Source organism: Eubalaena glacialis, chromosome 6, assembly GCF_028564815.1.
Source record: "Eubalaena glacialis isolate mEubGla1 chromosome 6, mEubGla1.1.hap2.+ XY, whole genome shotgun sequence".
Lineage (NCBI taxonomy): Eukaryota > Metazoa > Chordata > Mammalia > Artiodactyla > Balaenidae > Eubalaena > Eubalaena glacialis.
The window spans coordinates 14,077,224-14,101,671 of NC_083721.1; positions in this window are offsets into that span (position 1 = coordinate 14,077,224).

The following is a 24,448-nucleotide window of genomic DNA, read 5'->3' on the forward strand; positions in this document are numbered from 1 at the left end:
TGGGTGGAATGTCCTATAAATATCAATTAAGTCCATCTTGTTTAATGTATCATTTAAAGCTTGTGTTTCCTTATTTATTTTCATTTTGGATGATCTGTCCATTGGTGAAAGTGGGGTGTTAAAGTCCCCTACTATGATTGTGTTACTGTCGATTTCCCCTTTTATGGCTGTTAGTATTTGCCTTATGTATTGAGGTGCTCCTATGTTGGGTGCATAAATATTTACAATTGTTATACCTTCCTCTTGGATCGATCCCTTGATCATTATATAGTGTCCGTCTTTGTCTCTTGTAATTGTCTTTATTTTAAAGTCTATTTTGTCTGATATGAGAATTGCTACTCCAGCTTTCTTTTGATTTCCATTTGCATGGAATATCTTTTTCCATCCCCTCACTTTCAGTCTGTATGTGTCTCTAGGTCTGAAGTGGGTCTCTTGTAGACAGCATATATGTGGGTCTTGTTTTTGTATCCATTCAGCCAGTCTGTGTCTTTTGGTGGGAGCATTTAATCCATTTACATTTAAGGTAATTATCGATATGTATGTTCCTATTCCCATTTTCTTAAATGTTTTGGGTTTGTTATTGTAGGTGTTTTCCTTCTCTTGTGTTTCTTGCCTAGAGAAGTTCCTTTAGCATTTGTTGTAAAGCTGGTTTGGTGGTGCTGAACTCTCTCAGCTTTTGCTTGTCTGTAAAGGTTTTAATTTCTCCATCAAATCTGAATGAGATCCTTGCTGGGTAGAGTAATCTTGGTTGTAGGTTTTTCTCCTTCATCACTTTAAGTATATCCTGCCACTCCCTTCTGGCTTGCAGCGTTTCTGCTGAAAGATCAGCTGTTAACCTTATGGGGATGCCCTTGTGTGTTATCTGTTGTTTTTCCCTTGCTGCTTTTAATATGTTTTCTTTATATTTAATTTTTGATAGTTTGATTAATATGTGTCTTGGTGTGTTTCTCCTTGGATTTATCCTGTATGGGACTCTCTGTGCTTCCAGGACTTGATTAACTATTTCCTTTCCCATATTAGGGAAGTTTTCAACTATAATCTCTTCAAATATTTTCTCAGTCCCTTTCTTTTTCTCTTCTTCTTCTGGGACCCCTATAATTCGAATGTTGGTGCGTTTAATGTTGTCCCAGAGGTCTCTGAGACTGTCCTCAGTTCTTTTCATTCTTTTTTCTTTATTCTGGTCTGCAGTAGTTATTTCCACCATTTTATCTTCCAGGTCACTTATCCGTTCTTCTGCCTCAGTTATTCTGCTATTGATCCCATCTAGAGTATTTTTAATTTCATTTATTGTGCTTGTCATCGTTTCTTGGTTCCTCTTTAGTTCTTCTACGTCCTTGTTAAATGTTTCTTGCATTTTGTCTATTCTATTTCCAAGACTTTGGATCATCCTTACTATCATTATTCTGAATTCTTTTTCAGGTAGACTACCTATTTCCTCTTCATTTGTTAGGTCTGGTGTGTTTTGACCCTGCTCCTTCATCTGCTGTGTGTTTTTCTGTCTTCTCATTTTGCTTATCTTATTGTGTTTGGGGTCTCCTTTTCACAGGCTGCAGGTTCGTAGTTCCCGTTGTTTTTGGTATCTGTCCCCAGTGGCTAAGGTTGGTTCAGTGGGTTGTGTAGGTTTCCTGGTGGAGGGAACTAGTGCCTGTGTTCTGGTGGATGAGGCTGGATGTTGTCTTTCTGGTGGGTTCGTCCACGTCTGGTGGTGTGTTTTGGGGTGTCTGTGGCCTTATTATGATTTTAGGCAGCCTCTCTGTTAATGGATGGGGCTGTGTTCCTCTCTTGCTAGTTGTTTGGCATAGGGTGTCCAGCACTGTAGCTTGCTGGTCGTTGAGTGAAGCTGGGTCTTGATGTTGAGATGGAGATCTGTGAGAGATTTTCGCCGTTTAGTATTACGTGGAGCTGGGAGGTCTCTTGTGGACCAGTGTCCTGAAGTTGGCTCTCCCACCTCAGAGGCACAGCCCTGATGCCTGGCTGGAGCACCAATAGCCTTTCATCCACACGGCTCAGAATAAAAGGGAGAAAAAATGGAAAGAAAGAAAAAAAGAGGATAAAATAAAATAAAATAAAGCAATTATAATAAAAAATAAGAAAAAAAAATTATTAAGAGTAAATTTATTAAGAAAAAAAAATTTTTTTTAATTTTTAAAAATAGATTTATTAATTTTTTATACTAAAAATAAGAAAAAAATTATTTAGAAAAAATTTATTAAGAAAAAAAAATTTTTTAATTTTTTAAAATAAAAAATGTGAAAAAACTTATTAAAAATTTTTTTAAAAATAGAAAATAAGGAAAAAATTATTAAGAAAACATTTATTAGGGAAAAAAAAAATTTTTAAGCCAAAAAAAAAAAAAAAAAAAAAAACGGACGGACCTAACCCTAGGACTAACGGTGAGAGCAAAGCTATACAGACAAAATCTCACCCAGAAGCATACACATCTACACTCACAAAAAAAAGGAAAAGGGGAAAAGTTAATATATCCTGCTCCCAAAGTCCATCTCCTAAATTTGGGATGATTCGTTGTCTATTCAGGTATTCAACAGATGCAGGCACATCAAGTTGTTTGTGGAGCTTTAATCCGCTGCTTCTGAGGCTGCTGGGAGAGATTTCCCTTTCTCTTCTTTGTTCGTACAGCTCCCGGGGTTCAGCTTTGGATTTGGACCCGCCTCTGCATGTAGGTCGCCTGAGGGCGTCTGTTCCCCGCCCAGACAGAATGGGGTTAAAGGAGCAGCTGCTTCGGGGGCTCTGGCTCAGTCAGGCTGGGGGGAGGGAGCGGTACGGAGGAGGCGGGACGAGCCTGCGGCGGCAGAAGCCGGCGTGACGTTGCAGCAGCCTGAGGCGCGCCGTGCGCTCTCCCGCGGAAGTTGTCCCCAGATTACAGGAGCCTGGCCGTGGCGGGCTGCACAGGCTCCCGGGAGGGGCGGTGTGGAGAATGACCTGTGCTCGCCCACAGGCTTTTTGGTGGCGGCAGCAGCAGCCTCAGCGTCTCATGCCCGTCTCTGGGGTCCGCGCTGATAGCCGCGGCTCGCGCCCATCTCTGGAGTTCGTTTAAGCGGCGCTCTGAATCCCCTCTCCTTGCACGCCGTGAAACAAAGAGGCAAGAAAAAGTCTCCTGCCTCTTCGGCAGCCGCAGACTTTTTCTCGTGCACCCTCCCGGCTAGTTGTGGTGCGCTAGACCCTTCAGGCTGTGTTCACGCAGCCAACCCCAGTCCTCTCCCTGGGATCCGACCGAAGCCCGCGCCTCAGCTCCCAGCCCCCGCCCGCCCTGGCGGGTGAGCAGACAAGCCTCTCGGGCTGGTGAGTGCTGCTCGGCACCGCTCCTCTGTGCGGGAATCTCCGCTTTGCCCTCCGCACCACTGTGGCTGCGCTCTCCTCCGTGGCTCCGAAGCTTCCCCCCTCTGCTACCCGCAGTCTCTGCCCACGAAGGGGCTTCCTAGTGTGTGGAAACCTTTCCTCCTTCACAGCTCCCTCCCACTGGTGCAGGTCCCGTCCCTATTCTTTTGTCTCTGTTATTTCTTTTTTCTTTTGCCCTACCCAAGTACGTGGGGATTTTCTTGCCTTTTGGGAGGTCTGACGTCTTCTGCCAGCGTTCAGTGGGTGTTCTGTAGGAGCAGTTCCACGTGTAGATGTATTTCTCATGTATCTGTGGGGAGGAAGGTGATCTCCGCGTCTTACTCTTCCGCCATCTTGCCCCTCCCTCCCAAAATAACATTTTAAATCCAATAAAATGAAGATTGATTTTTATAGATTACCAAATGATGTTAGCTCTAATATCTGGGCTAACTCAAATGGGATTGGTGATGTCCAGGTTAATTTGATTTGATTATTAATATGCAAAGTCCAGTAATGAAGTCAAACCAATTTACTTTGGATCCTAAATAATACAGAATGACTGTTTATGTTGAAGTATACATTACGTTTACTGAAGTATACATTATGTTGAACATACATTTCTCTATCCTACTATATTCTCTTTAATTTTATCTCCTGTCTAGAACCATGTTTCTCAATGTGTGGTTTCTGGACCAGCAACATCAGCATCAACTAGGAACATTTTAAAATGGCAAATTCTCAAGCCTTTTATCTCCTCCCCCCAAGACCTACAGAGTCAGCAGTATGTGTTTTAACAAGTCATCCAGGAGATTCTGATGGATGCTACATCTGTGAAATACTGCTATAGAACATTTAGTGTATTTATTCATCAAATTAATATAGAATAGTTTTAGTTAACTGTTTGTAAGATTAATTAGATTTGGAATGACAAAAGAAAACAATGATTTTAACATACATTTATACTGTACCTTATGATTTCACTGTACATTCATCTACATTATCTTATTAGAGCTTCACAAAACCTCACAAATTAGGAAAAGTAGTTGCCTCTTCTTTACAACTTTGCAACTGAGGCAGAGAATGTGGTGTTATTATCAAAGGTCAGGCAAACAATATATAAATTCAGAGCAGAATTTATATTTTCTACTATTGTGGTCCTTTCATTATATTACATGTTGACCAAATCATACTCTAATAAGTGATAAAAGCAGAAATATAAGCAAGTCCATGCAAGGCTTAAATACATTCTTGGATATTTTATGTACTTTTTGAAATAATAAAGAAATACATTAGTTCATTTTGGCCTTTGTACCTTAAAGGCTAACACTTTGTTCTTCTACCTAATATTAAATATAGTTCCAATAGGATCCTTTATATGATTTGAATCCTGATGGATTCAACATGATCAATCCAGAGTTAAATAGAAATTCAAATATATTCTTTTCATTAACCTTTCCAAAATATACATCAAGCTCCATGCCATATTCTGTTACACTTTTCTAAACAACATGGTATTTTAAAGAACTAAGTAAACATTGGAAGAATTATTATTGTTTTATTAAATTCATACTTTTATACAATAATCTAGGTTTTTCTTATTTCAGTCATCTCAGTGGGCATTTTTCTGGCAATATTGATCATATCCTAAGGAATAGTTAAGTGAAAGCCAGTTGGTTTAATAATTTAAATATATGTAAGATGTAAAGCATGTTCACAAATGCTTTAAGCTTCGTTGAAAGGCTAATGTTACATTTCTGATGTGTTCTTCTCATTCTCAGTGCGAGTGGGTAGTTAATCATGCAAAGTCATGTTTCTTGAGGGTAGGTTATTGAGAGAAACATGAGGGAAACTACATTTGTAATTTATCTCACATGGTTGACCCTGTAGAATGCTGCATTCTTCTAATTACTATTTTCTCATGTCTAGTAGATCTTGGTTAGCATCAAGGCTATTTAATGAACTTAGAGCCTAAACGTGGTTCATTATTTCATGACAAAGGAAAAACAGTGAAAACATTGAAACTTCATTAACAAGTTAGTTGAAGATAGTGACCATCCTCAAAAACTGATTACTCATAAACATAAAAATATATTTCCTCATCATTGATAAATATCAAGTGATCACTGAACACAAAGTAATTGCAATTAAATTGTGGACTAGATTCTCAATGAAAATAAAGATTTCTAGATCTCATGAGATATGATTAACAGAAGATTTGCCTTAGTTTTTGAAAACATCTATAATGGGTTCAATCATGTATCAAAAATTTCTTGGGAGAACAATCTTTGGTATCTTTAGCCACACAGTTTAGACAACATTAATAATCACTTTTGTGTGGCCAGAAGATGTCTGCACTCTCACAGGCAATATTAGGTAATATAGTAAGAATATTCCTGGTTGTTTGGAAGCCTGAGTTTTGAAGGTTAAATTGGGAACCTGCTTTTACCAAAAACTTTGATGACTCTTCAGTAGCTTCCCCATTATAGGGACTAAACTAATTCAAGGAACACTGGGCAGTCAGTCATCCTCAAACAATTTTAAAGAGTAATGAAAATGCCTAAGGACAAGGTGCGTATTTGTTGCCATACCCTTTAGTGGGGGTGTATAAAAGGCTTGGACAGATGGAGCAAGTCATTCCCAGTAAACGTTGTCTTTGCCACTCATCACTCAACTCTTAACAAAATGTCCTGTGGCTTCTTCAGTGAAGACATCTACCCAGGTTCCTACTGGAGCAGTTGTGGCTAACCCCTGGGCTACAGTATTGACTGTGGATATGGCAGCAGCTACTCCTCAATGGGCTATGGCTTTGGATGTAGATATGGCAGCTCCCGGCCACTTGACTACAGAAGATATTGGACATTCGACCTCTATTAATCAACTTCTAACCATGAGAACTGTACAATGTGTCCTCAGGAAGCAACCTTGAAGCAATGTTGTACTAACAGCTTTTTTTATGTGTTAAACTGTGCAAAGTAGAGTGAACATAAACTTTGTGGATTGAACTTTATTTGAAGTCTCAATTTTTCTTGGTAGATTACTGTACCTTAAGATTTTAAATTCCCAGTATGTTTGATTTTCATGTTTCCCCCTAAATTCTAGTTCAGTTTTTTCCATTAATTTCCCTATTCTAATAAATATACTTAGCCTATAAACGTGATTTTCAATTTCATTGTGTTCTCTTGATTCATTCTTTGTGGATATATTTTCCTCCTGCATTTTGCAGTGAGGGTAATACTTTGCTATGCTAAGCATTTTATCTATTAAAGGGATATTGATTTAAGAAAAAAGTAGATAGCGTGTGGTGAATGTTCATGGATTCTTCTTTCATTCCCTTATTCATATTATACTCTTGAATAATAAATCTGGGGATTAAATTTAGCCCTAACCTCTCTAATCTCCATTGTGTTAAGTGCCACTATAAAAGGTTTTTAGCTTTCTAAGATTACTTTCCCATTTCCTGTTGTCTTCATTCTGGCTCAGTGCTGACAATGTCAACTAGAAGAAACAGTGTACAATCTTAAATTTGTACACAGTGTGCAATCTTAAAATTTATATCCCTTATATGTCCATCATATTCTGTTTTCAGTTTGATTTTTGTTTATATGGCTAATTTCTTGAATCTGTGGTATGAATTTAATGGTTAAACAAAAGAACAAAGATGTGAATTAAAATAAATCCCAATGATGTTACAGTGGTATTTGCCTCACACAGCTAGCTAAGGAAAGGTTATTCTCTTGAGTATTCTCAGTGGACTGCATGAAGGAAGATGAGAAATACATTTTAAATTCCTTTAAATATAAAAGGTCAAGAAAGGTGGATTTTGTTGCAGTAAGCTGTATTTCACATTCTGGTTTATTCCTGAACCACCAAACTTGACATAAAAATGGACACATAAGAGAAATGGCAGAAAATTCACTGCATTAGATCAAACTTGACCAAAATTACAGTTCCCTGAATAATATTCACATCCCCCTGGGTCCATAACTTTGTGCATTCATGGTCTTACATTGAATTAGCTGTTAATGTTAAATAATTTTTTTTAAAGTGTTACTATTATTATTAAATATCACTTTAAGAACACTTCCATAATTAACATTATAATGAGTTTCTAATGTCTATTTCTTATAATCTCTTTCAATGTAAGCCTATGTGCCAACATAAAAGCAAAATCCAGAAAAATGCATTTGTATAGGTAAAAAATGATGTAATGTAGATTTAAAGCTCTCTGGAAAATTTCACTTTATCCAAGGATATAATCTGGATCGCCAAAATGCATGGAGGATTTTATATGTCTAGGAAAATTTTCTACCAAGCCAGATTAAAAACATTTAAAAATCAACATACAGTAAAATCGGGTACATGTTTTAAAACATGCATATATCTGTGTAATTATCAGAACAATCAGGATATAAAAAAGTTCCATCACCCAAAAAACTCTCTCATGCTGTCCATATTTTAGTCATACTCTCTCCCTTAATTCTTGACAACCATTGATCTGTTCTCCATCACCATATGTTGTCTTTTTGACAAGGACATATAAATGAAATTATACAGTATATAACCTTTTGAAACAGACTTCTTTAGGTATTTCCTGTATGGGGTTTGCTAAGCTTCTTGAATCTGTTTTGGCTAGGAGTAAGCTAAGAGCAGAATCCATCCAGAATTTGGGGTAGGCCTGGACCTCTGGGTTGATTGGTCTAGCAATTGAAAGAGAGGAAATGTGGGGATAGAGAACCAGGCAATTTCTGAAAATGTCTTATCAACCATGATGGATATATAAAATATGTGAAATTTATTTTACAATAACCTGGATTTCATGATTTTCAAATCTGAGCATGGATAAAAACTCTAGCCAAGCGGTTAAAGGATACACAGTTCGGGGTTTTGCCTCCATAGATTCTGGTTCAGTGTCTGGGGCACACCCCATTTATCTGCCTGTTTAACTAGCACAAAATGATTATGAAGCAGATGGTGTCAGAATCACCTCTTGAGAAACACTGATCTAGATAAAGAAATTGACATGTTCACCACATTTTCCCAGTGTCGCTAACTTGAGTGGTATTTCCAAACCTTGAAGGTTTAGGAGCAGATTTCAAAGGTGACCTAAACAAAGTGACCAGCAAGAATGAAGGTTGGCACGGGACAAACAAGTGCACATCAGTGCCAGGGAAAGGATGGAGAAATATTAGCTATTAACCGAACAAGTCATACACTAAGAATGAATCAACAATGTAATGTATAATTAAAAAAAACCTGATTCAAAAGTGAGTTAATAGAAGTATGACACATAGGAGGTGATAATCCTTGCACCATATGGCTCTGTCCAGACTCATATTAGAATACTCATTCTGTTTTATCATCTGAATTTTATTAAGAATGTAGGAAACTGAGGAAGAGTCTAGAGAAAAACATTAGAAAGCCTTGCTTAGAAATAACTAGAACTTTCTCTCTATTAGAAGTACAGGGAAAAAAATTGAGCTCCATAGAAAGGATTCTTACTTTTGTAGAAAAATAAAAAAATATTATATTTTTTCTATGAGTAATTGTTCATTGCAAACAGTAGAGAAAATAAAGTAAGAAAAATCATAAATATTACCTATTAATCAGGAGTGAATAATAGCACATCCTTAGTGACTGAAAGTAATTTTTTATACTTTTTGTAGTGTGATTATTTTGAACTCTCATAAAATTAAACATTATTTGAAAACATAATTTTAAAATTACTGCATCATATTTCTCTACAGAAGTACAGCATATTTAATTTATTTAATCTCACTTTTACACATTTAGGGTGTTTTCAGACACTCATTGCTTGAAATAGTGTTTTAATGAACATCATTAATAATCACTATTCCCATCTTTGATTATTCCCTTGTTTTAGGCTGCAAGTAGAGGCCAAGATACTAAATCAAAGGTCATAAATATTTTTACGATTCAGGATACATGTTATCCTCCAACGTCAGGCCATTGCAATGAAAATAAATTCCTTATTCCTTACTATGTCCAACAGGATCCTGGAGAAAACTTTCCTGAGCTAGTGGGTCTTTACATAAGCTTTGTGAGATCCTGCATATCTGAAAGTATGTTTATTTTACACTGACAGTTAATTTATATATTGACTGGTTTTCTAAGCTAGAAATATATACTTTTTCATCTTACTAAAAAAACATTGCTTCATTTTCTTCTGGCTTACAATTTTGCTTTTGAGATATCTAATATCATTCTGATCTCTAGTCCTTTGTATGAATGCTTTTTTCTCCTATCTGTGAAATCTTTTAGGATTCTCTTCATAGGTACTGGCTTGGAAATAATTTTTAAGATAAATTTTACTACCAGGTTAGATCATGGGGAACGGATTCCTGTGATTTTTCTTCTAGAATAGCACATTTATTAATATACTTGTGTTCTCTTTTAAATACTGTGCATGTGATACTCTATCTTTTTAAAAAAAATTCTATTTCTTTGTTAGAAGATTCTTGCCACTACTTATGACCCATAACACAACCCAACTAAAGGAAAAAAAACAAAGCAAAACAAAACAGTACAGCGTGAGAAGAGCAGGTGATAAAATGGCAACGACCTCTCCTGTAAACTGACTGGCTGGTTGATCTAAACATTGTTTTGTCAGTCAATAAAATGGTGAAGCCAGCACTCAGGGCAACATGACACAGAGGTTAAACACTACTCCATGGGAAGGGAGCAGCAATATTTTTCACTGACTATTGACAAGAGGCAGGATTGGGCATGAGAGCAAAGAAGTGTTAGTGATAGCTTGGAAGAAAATCACATTCAGACACTTGCCAAAATGTTGTTTATTGTAATCCTACAAATCCTGACTTTAAGGCTTCTCTAATCACTGCAATCCTTTATGTAGCTTTAACCTTCCTTTAACAACCCATACTCAAATGTGCCTGTGTTTCTACCATTACTATATCATTTTGTTAGTGAACATTATGTTAAGCAGTACCATTGGCTCTAATTTTGCCTTGAAAGGAAAACTGCTTTCCTTTTTACTGAATTTATTGATATATGTATAGTTATTTCTATTTACTTTCTAAACTTGTACTTGTGATAGTACAACTGTTTACTTTGTGTTTGCACAGCAATTCAGAGTATTTTATTGATTGTACCAGCAATTTGGTGACTCTCTATGAATATATCAGCACATTGTACTTCTCACCATAATATAAGAACAAATAGAAAAGTGGAATTCTGGATCTAGAATGGAATTTCTTTAGGTTTCAAGGTCCAGTCTAGAAACCTATTGAGTAGATAAGGTTTGTTTATGTTGCTTTACTGTTAACGGTGACAAATCAAAGTGTAGAATAGGTTTCACTTTCAAAAACTCTTTTTGAGCAGGGCCTTGGGATTTCTACTTGAGCTTTTCATCAATTCAGGGACCAGCAACTGTTAAGTTTAATATGATTCCTATTGAGCAGAGGTATTCATTGAAACACCTGTACATCCGGAAAAGTAAGTGAAGCCATTTATTATTGTTACAGAGTCCAAGCTCATACTGCTCACCATATGACAGGCCGATAAATCCAGAGACTAGTTGTTGGGGCAAGAAATAGACACTTTATTCAGAAAGCCAGTAGACTGAGAAGATGGTGGACTAGTGTCCCAAAGAACCATTTTAACCGAGTTAGAATTCAGACTTCTTTTATACTAAAAGGGGAGGAGGTATGGTTGTTGCAGACTTCTTGGTGTCAGAATCCTTTGTTCTTGCATCTGTCTACATAGGTCAGGTCATGATGTTCCTGTAAATCTCCAACAAGACAAATGTTATTCTCTGTTCTGCAACTTTTTATCTCTATATGAATGGAAAAGTGTTATACCTTTAAAGGTCAGAGCCTTGAGAATGGGCTATCCTGTAAATTTCAGGCTATAGGCAACATTCTTAACTTGTAGCAAAAGCAATAGAATACAAAGGTTAAAGTAAAAGAAACAGATCCAATATGGAGTCAGAATTGTTCTTCCCTATTACATTATCTGGATGCTTTTTGAGAGAAATAGCCATGGCTTCAGGTCAACAGTGTTGGTTAATGCTGGCAGTTATCTTGGCTGGGGTCTGTCAATATCTCTAACAGTTGTGGGCAATTGCTACATTTGGACACATCCTGTTGGTCATTCAGCTTACTGGTGGGAGTGCAGGGTGTGTCAGCATCGGGAAACCCTGTGTTGGGAAGGCAACATTCTAAACAAGGGAATTTGTTCAGAAACTCCCAGTTTCTGGGAAGGTTCATCTAGTCAAAAGTTTTGAGAGGGGATATGAGATCTTATTGGAGGGCAAGGAAATTTCAGTATGCTGTATGTGAACAGAATCAAACAGTCTAGTTTCAGAGCTTTACCTCTGGGGTCAAAAAATTAAAGATGTTCTCTTCCTAGTATAGTTTACAGACTGAGATGTGTACAGCGAAGTTGCAACTTGACCTCAAAGAACATTGTGTCTTTAAAAGGGTACCAAGGTTGTCCTCACGTAAAAAGAAAACTGTTTAATGAAGTTTATTATTATTTTTTAAATACATTTTTAGAATAATGAGTTAGGGGATTTACTTGCAGTATCCCACCCACTGCTAGGTAGATGTATTAATAAACAGACTTACGGACCATGGAAACTGTGATGGTCTAACTTTGATTACATGCTCCGGGATATCAGAGGGCACGCTTAGTTTCAATATGACTTATTACAACAATTGCTCTTCTGACTGGTTATCCCCCTGCCCCCAGGCTTTTCTGGACTTTGTGACTCTAGGTATGGTGCCTTTGAGACCTGAGTTATTGCTGGGGCTCTGGCCATGGGTTATGGGGCTCTGATTATGGCTGCAAATTTTCCAATGACTTGGATATAACTGTGGATGTGTCTTTGCTGTTGGTTGGGCCTATACCCAAGCCCCAGTTTGCTGTGGAAGATAATGGTCATCTGGACTCTCCCACGTTTTAACTGGGGACTTCTACACCTTGATCACCATGAACTGTCATCTTATCTGCCTGCTCACTTCACACCTAGCTGCAAGTTCCTGTATTATTTTTTGGTAACTAATTTTCCTGTTCTTTCTTGTACTTGGGAATCCAGATGCAAGTGTTGAACTGACTTTTTAATTCAAAGTGGATACTGGAATGAATTTTGTCTGAAGTTCCTCAGATACTCTCTATTTAAAAGTCCATTTTCCTCTTAATGGAATGCTATGCTTGGGTGATGGAGCTTAGAGTTCACTGTCGTTCAAGTTGGGGGCCACTTTGCTATGTGGATTATTCTAAGTATTCTTTTCCTGGAGTAGCAATTGTTGGTCCTTCTTTCTGATTTTTTGTGTCTATTTTGTTGTATTGTTGCTATGCATTTTTTCATTCTGTATTCAATTTGGATTCTGGATTTATGTCTGTACCTTGGATCCCAGAATAATTTATCTTCCAGTTTTGCCTCCTTCTTTCCTGAATTTGTCCTCTGTTTCACTTGTTCATGATTTTGAATTTTCAGAGGTTCACATTTCGGCAGATGTTTTTGCTATTCTGAAAAGCTGGTCAGATCTATGTCCAGATTTCGGCCTTTTTAGGATTGTGATTCTCTGAGGGTCCTTTCCATTTGATCACTGTTGAAACACTAAGGTATTTTGACCCGTATGGTCCCCAAAAGAGAAGCATTCCTGTGTCCTGAAATAATGTAACACACCTCCTTTGGATCCAGGGCTCAAATATTACCTAGGAAATTCTCCAGAGGATGGAACACATTTGTTGTTTATACTAGAATATTCCTAACATTCAGTTAATATCAATGATAAAAGATTGAAGTCCTTAATTATTAGACTTCTGTTTTTTTTTTAACTCGTTTTATGTGTTGAGTACCTAGAGAAATGAATGAATGACACATACGTACTCCTCCTAAAATGTAGCACCAAGTGGGCTATGGTTAGTAGCCTGATAATTGATCATTTCAGACTGTGTTTTCTGATTTGGTCCTGAATGTTTATAGATTACATAACTGATTAAGGGAAGAACCTTAATCTTCCCTGTGTGCATTTAGAAGGCATGATCATATTTTTTATATAAAGGTCTTTTAATTATTCTTGTTAATTTTGGGGGGCATGGGGATAATATTTCTAAAGGTTATGGTATTCATATGATATTAATTAATCTTCATGAGAAAAGCACAATACACATAACACTCTTTATACTACCATATTTAATTTGTCAAGATATTGATATGGGTTATTTCATGGAAATAAAAGAGCATATCAGTATATAAGAGGGTAGAATTCATCCTGGCTGACAGATGCAGTATGTTTTCATTAGAAACATGTTGTCCTGCACACATAAGTATATATTCTATTTTAAGAGGAAAAGTAACAGAAAAAGAAAGAAAATGTATTGTCCAGGTATGTACAGAATAACATTAACATTTGCCTTGGCTTCAGCTTCTGGAAATCTGAACAGCCTAATGTCCACTCTCTGAACTTTTCATTATTTCAGATCCTATGATGGCTCCAGCCCTGTGATGATTATCAGTTGTCTAGACAAGGCATGTTGTTGAGATTTGTAGTTATTGTCTGAATATTCCCTTCAAATACAGGCAAACTGTCCAGGTGTAAACTGAACTGCTTGTGTTTTTGTAGATTGAAGTGCTAATTGAGGTATTCATAATCATAAGAGAAACGTGCTGCAGTAATTAGCAATGATTGTGAAAGCTGTTGATTTTTGGATCAAAATTATTAGGAATTGATAAGCATTTAGATAGAGCATTGATAACCAATCCAAATATTATGGGAGTATATGCTATCTAGATCAGTGTTTATCAGTCTTTAATGTGGGCCTGTGATATTGTGATTTATAATAACAAATATGTATTTGATCTTTGTTCCTGTTGCTGCCAGAGTTCCTAAAACCCTAAATTTTTCTAAGTGATGAGAGCAACAAAAGTGTCTTTTGTTATGTTAATGAGGTTATATTTGAACCTCACCTAAGGATGGCTGCTGGTTGCCAGGGAGGCCAATCCTGTGATTAGAGGGTTGGGAATTTCAGTCCCATCCCCCTGATCTCCAGGGGTGGGAGAGGGTATGGAGGTTGAATCAGTAGTCAATTACCAATGATTTAATTAATTTGCTTATGTCCTGAAGCCTCCATGAAAACCTGAAAGGACAGGATTTGGAGAGTTTCCACATTGGTGAACACATGGAAATTTGGCGAAAGTGGTGTATTCCAAGAGAACATGGAAGCTCTGTGCTTTTTCCCTATACCTTTCCTTATGCATCTCCTCCATCTGGCTGTTCCTGAGTTATATTCTTTTGTAATAAACTGGTGCTCTAGTAAGTAAAATGTTTCTCTGAGTTCTGTGAGCTTCTCTAGTAAATTAAATGAACCCAAGTAGGTGGTTGTTGGAACCTCTAATTTATAGTCAGTTGCTGAGCTTGTGATTGGCGTCCGAAGTGGGGAGGGGGTGTCTTGTAGGACTGACCCCTTAACCTGTGGGATCTGACACTATCTCTAGGTAGATAGTGTCTGAATTGAGTTAAATTGTAGGACACCTGGTTGACATTCCGAGAATTGCTTGGTGGTGTTGGGGGGTATTCACTGCCACCCACACCCACCATTGGAATTGGGTGCAGAACCAAGGCCCAAATCACATGAGGTTTTGTTAAAAATCAGATTCCAATTTAGTGGGTCTGGATTGGGACCTGAATTTCCTCTTTTCTAGTGTTGACTAAAAGAAAAGCTGCACAAAGTAAGAGCAGTGAGTTAAGTTTTATTCAGTCTTACTGAAATTTTAAACAAGATGGTCAGTGAAGTTTTCCCTAATAAGATGGCATTCAAGAAAATCTTAAAGGAAGAGAACATGTGACTCCTGTTTATGTGGGGAAAACATCTGAGGCCAAGTGAACAGGGAGTGCAGAGGCTGGACTCTGCTTAGTGTATTGAAGAGGAAAGAGTTGGAATTTGGCTACAGAGGAGTGAAGTCGGTGGGTGGGTAGTAGGAAATGAGGTCAGAGAACCTACAATAAGGGTTTTAGCTTTTATTCTAAGATGAGAGTCCACAGCAGGTTTTGGAGCAGATGAGAGGCAAAACCTGACATATTTTAACTGGATCTCTCTGGCTGCTGTGTTGATAATATTCTGCTAAGGGGTAGGGACAGGCAAGACTGAGAAAAGGAAGATCAGTCAGAAGGCTACTGGCTATTGCAATTGGCTTTTGGTGATAGCAATGGAAATGATGATATAGTTCAAAGGTAGAATTTACCAATTTTGCTGAATGATTGGATGCTGAAGTGTAAATGAGGTGTTAAGGATGATTCCAAAGTCTACGCTGAGTGACAGGAAAGATAGGGTAGTCTTAAATTGAGGTAAAGTAAACTGCAAGAGGAGTGGTTCTGTGGGGCAAGATCAAGAGGTAAATTTTGGACTTTTTATGTTTGAGATGCTCATCAGATACCCAAGTGGAGATGTTGATTAAACAGTTGGGAAAGATGTCCAGGAAGAGGTCTGGGTCAGAGTTTTAAGTTTGGTAGTTGTCAGAAACTACCAAAAATAGACAAGTATTTAAAACCATGAGACTGGATGAGACCATGAAGGAAATGAATGCAGGCAGAAAAGGGAAGAGGTTCAAAGAGAGAATTCCAGGTGCTCTATGTCAAAATCCTGCTTCACCCTAACTATATCACAATTCTCCCTATTCTTTACCCTCATATAATTTTTCTTTCCCCCTGGAATATTTTCCTTGATTCTTTGTATTATGGTATCTTACTTATCCTTTTGAAGCTTCTCAGAACCCTCTAGCTTAACCTAGTACCCATCTCTATGTTCTCCTTGTCATATTACCTTGGATTTTCCTACTTCCATGTTTATTACATGTATGATCCTTGAGGATAGGGATTGTTTTTCATTTTCATGATTTAACACATGTAAATTTTTCAATTAATATTTATTGCACAATCGAATGGATGCTTTAGTTCATATAATGCATCTGCTTATCAGGCGGTAGTAATGGGAGACCAGAACAAAGGTTTTGATTATATGATCCAGCATGTTATTGCAGTGATATTAACTATTTGAAAGAATATGGTCTTGTGCTACTGTAGAAAGAGCCCTATATTTTGAACAAGGAAATTTTAGTAGTAATTTGCCCCTCTATTCACTATTTGCTTGGCCATCTGAAAATAGTTTAATGTCTCCAAACCTTGGTTTTCTTTTCTGTAAATGGAATTCATAGTTTTTAATCACTATATAAGATTATATCATGAAAGTGTTACTGACCAGGGTTCTTGGCCTTCCATAATCAATAGAAATTGATAAGAGGCGAGACAAGAAATTCAAGGAAGAATTTACTGGGGCCCCTGCTGCAGCAGTGGGGAGTGAAAACAAGTAACAGGTTCCCTTCCACATCCCCTGCTGGGGGGCGAGCTGGTTCCTTATATGGGGTGAGGGTAGGAGCGGGTCCAGGAGTCAGGCCAGAGGAGTGACTTATGTGGTTTGCCCACCCCTTTGGTGATGTTGTGTGCAGAGGGCATGCACAGTACCCTGCTTTTGTTCCCAGCTCTTCAGAAGTAGCTGTTGGGTTTTTTGGTCTTTTTGTATCTTTTTGTACATAATTTGTCCCAACTGTGCATGCAGGCAGTTATTTTTAGTCCCATATAGTTACTTTGTATTCTATTGCTGGTGGAGATGTTTGTCCAGGTGCAAGCACTGCAGCAAAGGGTCCCAGGTCCCAGGTCCCAGGTCCCAGCCTGTCTCAAAAGCACTTTGTAAAATGGAAAACACGATAAAATGTAAGATGTTATTATTTGTCTGTCTGGAAAGACATCCATTATCAACCTGTGTCTTCCCTTGGTGTTGTGTTAAGATAAGGTGTGTTTAAGATTAGTGTCCTGTGTTCCAACATGCCACTTATGGCTGATGCAGCCTATGGCAATTGAGTTTCTATTATGGCTAATCTCCTTTCCTTTCAGGGACCGTAATGTTTTACCTGGCTATTACATTTTATATGTTGTCAGTTACAGCCTCCAGAGCAAGCTATCACAGTGATGTCAGATGCAGATTAAAAGATGGTTGTACTGGTTTTGAATAAAGGAGATCCTGATGTTCATGAGTTGGATGCTTGAGCTGGAACATGTTTTCCTCATTTGTGGCTTACTGGTCCATGTTCTGAGGTGTTAAGCTGGCTTTAACCTTCATCCTCGTGCTGGAAGTCAGAACACATGCTGCTTCATAGAGCTGGGGTGAAATCAGGTAACTAGCTTCTTTTTGTATTTGAAATACACAAAGATTATCTTTAAATTTTCTCTCTAGGTCTGGTCTGCCAGCATATACAGCAGGCATTTGCCTTCAGGAGTGAAAACTCCCGTGGCTTCCTGCTCTTCTATGAGGCTCATTTCTCTCTTGAATTCAGTTCACAAGGTCTTCATGAATCTACTGCTCTTTGTTAACCCCATGGAGGAGTATGATTTCCTTTTGTTAAAGCTTTTCTGGTTGTTATGGGAGGGAAGATCTTTCTTAATCTTTTTTTTTTTTTTAGTTTATTTAAAATATTTTTTTATTGGAGTATAGTTGCTTTACAATATTGTGTTAGTTTCTACTGTACAGCAAAGTGAATCAGCTATACATATACATATATCCCCTCTTTTTTGGATTTCCTTCTCATTTAATTCACCACAGAGCATTGAGTAGAGTTCCCTGAGCTATACAGTATGTTCTCATCAGTTATCTATTTTATGCATAGTATCTATAGTGTATATATGTCAATCCCAATCTCTCAGTTCATCTCAGGCCCCCTTTCCCCCTTGGTATCCATACATATGTTTTCTATGTCTGTGTGTCTATTTCTGCTTTGTAAATAAGATTGTCTAAACCAATTTTTTCAGATTCTACATGTATGTGTTAATATACGATATTTGTTTTTCTCTTTCTGACTTACTTCACTCTGTATGACTGAATCTTTTATATGACAACTGGAAATAAAAGTGTCCTCATATAGTTCTTTATTCACACTCTACCTGCAAATCAACTTAGGAGTTTTGGGAAGTTTCTGAACTTTCTGATTGTGACTCTTTTGACTTTTCTATATTTCCTCGTGCAATTGAATTATCTGCTGGGGAAAACTCAGAACTTTGGAGCAATACTGAGTGTAAAAGAGCATCTGGTCCAATTAGTGATTCTTGTCTATGACTCTCTCAATAATGTGGAGGTCTTAGGCACGATTCTTACTTGGGGAGTTGAGTGTAATGTATTCCATCACCGTGGCTTGGCGTCCAGTCCAGGTTATTCACCTTTGATCTGCATGTTGCTATTTCTAAAGGGAAAAAATATGGATTAATTATTTCTAATCTTCTGTTTCTCTTACAAATAGTTATGCAAGTATATCTTCCATTGATGGCTTATTTCTGTCATATTTATGAAAAGGAAAAACTATGTAAATGCTAATAGAACAAGATAAAGCTATTCAAAACATGCCACACGCCTTCCTAAAAAATGTTTTCAATTTTCAGAAACATTAGTAGGTAGCATATTAAGCCATTTTGTAAGTGAAAAACTCGGGGAAAATAAATTTATTTTATTTCTTATTTTCCACAATGCCTTTAAAATCCTGGGGAAAATATTTTTAAAATATTTTATCTTTCAAAATTAAATAATATATAAAGCATTAAATTAAAAACTACTTTATTCATATTAACAGTCACTTATTTATATATGTTTCATCTCCAGAATTTTCTAAATGCATCCTATTTGTATTTCATGATTGTTAAACTGAAACTAATATTCAAGCCCAACTGTTAACATTTCTATGGAATATTAACATACATTTTGCCTCAGGTAAAATATAGCAAAGCTAATAACTATTTCCTTCTAAAAGTTTCACAGTCCCAAATGTCCCTATTAACATTCTCTGTCCTTAATGCTATGTATAATCAAATAGTACTGTTTTAGTTGGTTTTTCAATATTATATTTGTTTTACTTCTGAAGTACCATAGGCCAGAAAGATGTGTTACTCTTCTCTCTCTCTCTCTCTCTCTCTCTCTGTGAATGTGTATTTGGTTTTAATATATGGAATAATTACCATAGCTAACACTCAATAATATAATAATAATTACTATTTCCAGACATTGTTCTCAATGCTGTACATATAGTAACTCACTTAACCCTTAACACTTACTTACAGATGAAGCAATTTGAGAGACAGAGAGATTATGTTTGTCCAAATTCACACAAATGGTAAATAACAAAGCTTGGATTTGAACCTTAACAGGCAGACCCTCAAGTCAGTGATAATAGGACACTGGTAGAATTTATTATCCAAGCTGGAATACCCTTGAGAATAAAGGGTGGCAATATTAATAATTATACCAACGAATTAAGTACATGGTCCCACTAGCTTTTCCTTGTGACTGCGCTGTGATTATATGGTTGCTTAGTTAAAAAAACACATTTAAAATGTATTATACTTATGATTATTTTATTTCTTCATTTGGGTATGGCAGTGTTTGTGCCAATCGCCAAAAGATGAGTGATGTTTCACAGTGGAAAAAGAGAAACAGAATGAAGGGCAGGAGTTTGGAGAATACATTGGAAAATGTTAAACATTTTTTACCAGCTTTACCATAGGAATGAATTTTGAATAATAGAAATACATAAAACAATCACATGAAGGATGGATAAGTTATCAAAATATGATTAACAACTAACAAGTTAGACAGATGAGATATTACAAACAGAAAAAAATAAATTATTTGTTTTTAAAGCATAATTTTTGATACAAGTGTTGATAATTTTCCTCATTAATTAACTCTATAGATTTGATGGCACATGTGACCTAATCACAATTGTACTGTTTTTTTTTTTACATATACATATATCTATTCTTTTTCAGATTATTTTTCCATATAGGTTATACAGATATTGAGTAGAGTTCCCTGTGCTAGACAGTAGGTCCTTGTTGATTATCTATTTTATATATAGTAGTGTGTATATGTTAATCCCAACCTCCTCCTTTATCCCTCCCCCACCTTTCCACTTTGGTAATCTTAAGTTTGTTTTTGAAGCCTGTGAGTCTGTTTCTGTTTTGTAAATAAGTTCATTTGTATCATTTTTTTAAGATTCCACATATAAGTGATATCATATGATATTTGTCTTTCTCTTTCTGACTTACTTTACTTAGTATGATAATCTCTAGGTCCATCCATGTTGCTGCAAGTGTCATTATTTCATTCTTTTTAATGAGTGAGTGAAATTCCATTGTATATATGTGCTTCTTCATCCATTCCTGTCGATGGACATTTAGGTTGCTTCCATGTCTTGGCTATTGTAAATAGTGCTGCAATGAACATTGGGGTGCATGTATCTTTTCTAATTATTGTTTTCTCCAGATATATGCCCAGGAGTGGGATTGCTGGACCATATGGTAGCTTTATTTTTAGTTTTTTTTTAAGGAACCTCCATACTGTTCTCCATAGTGAATGTAGCAATTTATATTCCCACTGACAGTGTAGGAGGGTTCCCTTTTCTCCACACCCTCTCCAGCATTTATTGTTTGTAGACTTTTTGATGATGGCCATTCTGACTAGTGTGAGGTGATAACCCATTTGATTTGCATTTCTCTAATGATTAGCGATGCTGAGCATCTTTTCATGTGCTTTTTGGCCAACTGTATGTTGTTTAGACAGCAGGTGGATGCAGACATAATTCTGTCTCTGAGGCTTTATGCATTAATAGGAATGTAACTTCCTGCCTAATCTGACATGTTAAATTGCAATGAGGAAGAAGTTGAGTTTATGGTCTTAGGTAAAATACCAGGATAATGAAAGAGCAAAAGAATTTGTTGTAGTAGCTTTCACATGGTTGTGCGTTCACAGGGGAACGTCACATTAATAGAAGGTGTCACACTGCTGATTATGTATAATAAAATCTGAATAGTACATTTCATAATAATAGAACTTATTATTTTAGACTGACTGAAGATTTATTTTGGGGAAACCCATGTTAGCAGGAGGTGACCTGAAAACTTCCTTAACTGCTGTGACAAAGTCTTTTTTTAACAGGACACCACAAAATAATGAGAGGCTGCTACACAATTGGATGCATTGAGTGGGAAGGCAGAGTCCGTGTGAGACCTGGTCCACCCATTCCTGGCAGTGGATATATGTATAGGTCTTGGAGCTCTGAATGACATCAATCTTCTTTTACAACCAACTGAAAATTCACCTTCTAACATCATGCATTCCAGTCATGGCAAGAACTCTTGGCGGAGCCTGTGGATGTGGCCTTGGCAGTGGCTATAATATGGATGCAGGAGCTACCCAGGGCCAGGTTGTAGTTTATGCTCAAGATATGGTGGTGACTGTGGGTTTAATTATGGCTTGAGCTAGATACAGCTCTGGCTATGAATACTCTTTTTACTGACCATTGTATTCCCAAAGATGTTGGCCATCTTGCGGCTATTTTTAAAAAAAATAAATTTATTTATTTATTTATTTTTGGCTGTGTTGGGTCTTTGTTGCTGCGCGCGGGCTTTCTCTAGTTGTGGCGAGCGGGGGCTACTCTTTGTTGCGGTGCGTGAGCTTCTCATTGCGGTGGCTTCTCTTGTTGTTGAGCACCGGCTCGGCACGCGGGCTTCAGTAGTTGTGGCACTCAGGCTCAGTAGTTGTGGCGCACAGGCTTAGTTGCTCCGCGACATGTGGGATCTTCCCAGACCAGGGCTTGAACCCGTGTCCCTTGCATTGGTAGGCGGATTCTTAACCACTGCACCACCAGGGAAGTTCCCTGTGGCTATTTCTTGACTTTCAGAGTTTTTATGCTTCTCACTAGTATCCTGTGACAAATTTCAGGAAGCCCATGTTGATTTTCCTTACATTTATCTTCATCTCTTGTGGACAGTGGGCAACAGCACGACATGGCAGTTTACACTTCAGCCTCTGGGACAGAGTTACCAATATTTTGTTACAATCAACATTTAAGCAATTGCTCTTAAACTGTTAAACTCTGGTGTTCCAAGCTCTCTATTTAGTTTATGTGTTATAGCACAGTTCCTTAATAAATGCATTTAAATTCATCTCACTATTTTTTCTGCTTGTTTTTGTTAAAGACTTTATGATTCTTTTTAACCATTCATGAACTGGGCCACGTTTAACAGTTGTAATCGTCCAGAAGAATTGGTCCACCTACAGAGCTGAACACAGGAGCAATCAAGGATTAGATCAGATGAAAGAGCTTGTGTTGCGTTTGGTCTCTACTTCCAATCTTATACGTCTTATATGCCCAATTTTTAAGTTTCAAGTGCTACAGAGCAATATTATTTGAGAAATCTTCTTTGTCTTGGTTTGTTATAGAGTAGAAAAATGATTATTTTCTTTCTACCATGATGTTTATAAAAGTCACAGTCTTTCTTACCCCTTTAACACATGAAAACATTACTATGTTTATTAATTTCCATCACCTGACTTACCTCGAACACTGTTTACTGCTCAATCTGCACTGTGGGTATGTATTTTAGTGAGTGCATTATAAAATAAACTGTAGAGGCCTTCCTTATAATTTAGAAAGTCTATTTTTACCTCTTTTGTTGCTCACGCACAATGTTCATGCTTGAAATATAGCTTATACTTCAGTGAGTCTAGATAGGAAACTTTTGGGACAAGTAAGCCCAGATTTTGGAAAAAAGTTAAATGGGAGATTCTGCACATGAAAGAAGATATTGGCATATTAAAAGTAAAATGTAAAAAGGAGCTTTTTAAGGCTTTAATATTCCAACAAGTAAGGAATTTTACAGCAGAAGTTCACTCAATAACCAGAAGTTTGTGTGTATAGTGCCAAGCACTAGTGCTGTTTTGTTTTCATTTTTACCATTTGGTAATTAATTTTTTTATTATCTCTTTAGATTTTGGAGTGATTATTATATATGTAAATTTGAAAAATAAAAGAATACAAGCCCTAAATTTGTAGTCTGAAAACTCTTCTTCTAGCTGGAAGCTCTGTAAAGTCTGAGACTGTGTCTTATTTCTTGTTCACCTCTATATCCTTAGCCCCAGAACAGTGGCTGGCATAATGTGGACTCAGTAAATTTTTGTGAAATAAATTCATGTGTGAGTTTTTTACTATAAAGATGCAAATTGTATTGCCTTCAACTTTTAATACCAGAAAAAAACCACTTTTGCAAAAAATATTTCATTCTATCCTCATAATAGCTCAATGAATTGGGCAAGATTGGCATTAACATCTCATTATTTTAATCCCCTCACTCTGCTGTCCCCTTCCCCTCATTCATTTTATCTATTTTTACCTTTTTATTTAAAAATTTTTAAATTTTATATTGGAGTATAGTTGATTAACAATGTTGTGTTAGTTTCAGGTGTACAGTACAGTGGTTCAGTTATATATATACATGTATCTATTTTTTTTCAATTTTTTCCCCCATTTAGGTTATTACAGAATATTGAGCAGAGTTTCCTGTACTATACCGTAGGTCTTTGCTCTTTATCTATTTAAAATATTAGTAGTGTGTGTATGTCAATCCCAAACTCCCAATCTATCCCTCCCCACCACCTTTCCCCTTTGGTAACCATAAGTTTGTTTTCTAAGTCTGTGAGTCTGTTTTTGTTTTGTAAATAAGTTCATTTGTATCATTTTTTTTAGATTCAGCATATAAGCAATATGATATATTTGTCTTTCTCTGTCTGACTTACTTCACTTAGTATGATAATCTCTAGGTCCATCCATGTTGCTGCAAATGGCATTAATTCGTTCTTTTTAATGGCTACTATTCCATTGTATATATGTACCACAACTCCTTCATCCATTCCTCTCTCACTCTTTTTAAAAACAAAGAGACTACATCTCAGTGAGCTTAAATGACTTATTTAATATCATATAAGGATGGCTGGAGCTTCAGTGTGACGTTCTGATTTCCAAATCCATGCTCATTTTCTATGTGATTAATTACTATAAAATTCAAGGACATTGTTTAATGTGCTTTCAAAATATTAAAAATAATTTTTGTGTTGATTTACCCACCGCATTTTAATTTTTAAAAAATGTGTATTTTATCTTTAGTCCTCTGCACAAAATCCAATGTACATTGACTAAATATAAAAGAATAAATAAATGAATTATAATTATAAAATACAATGAAACCGATTA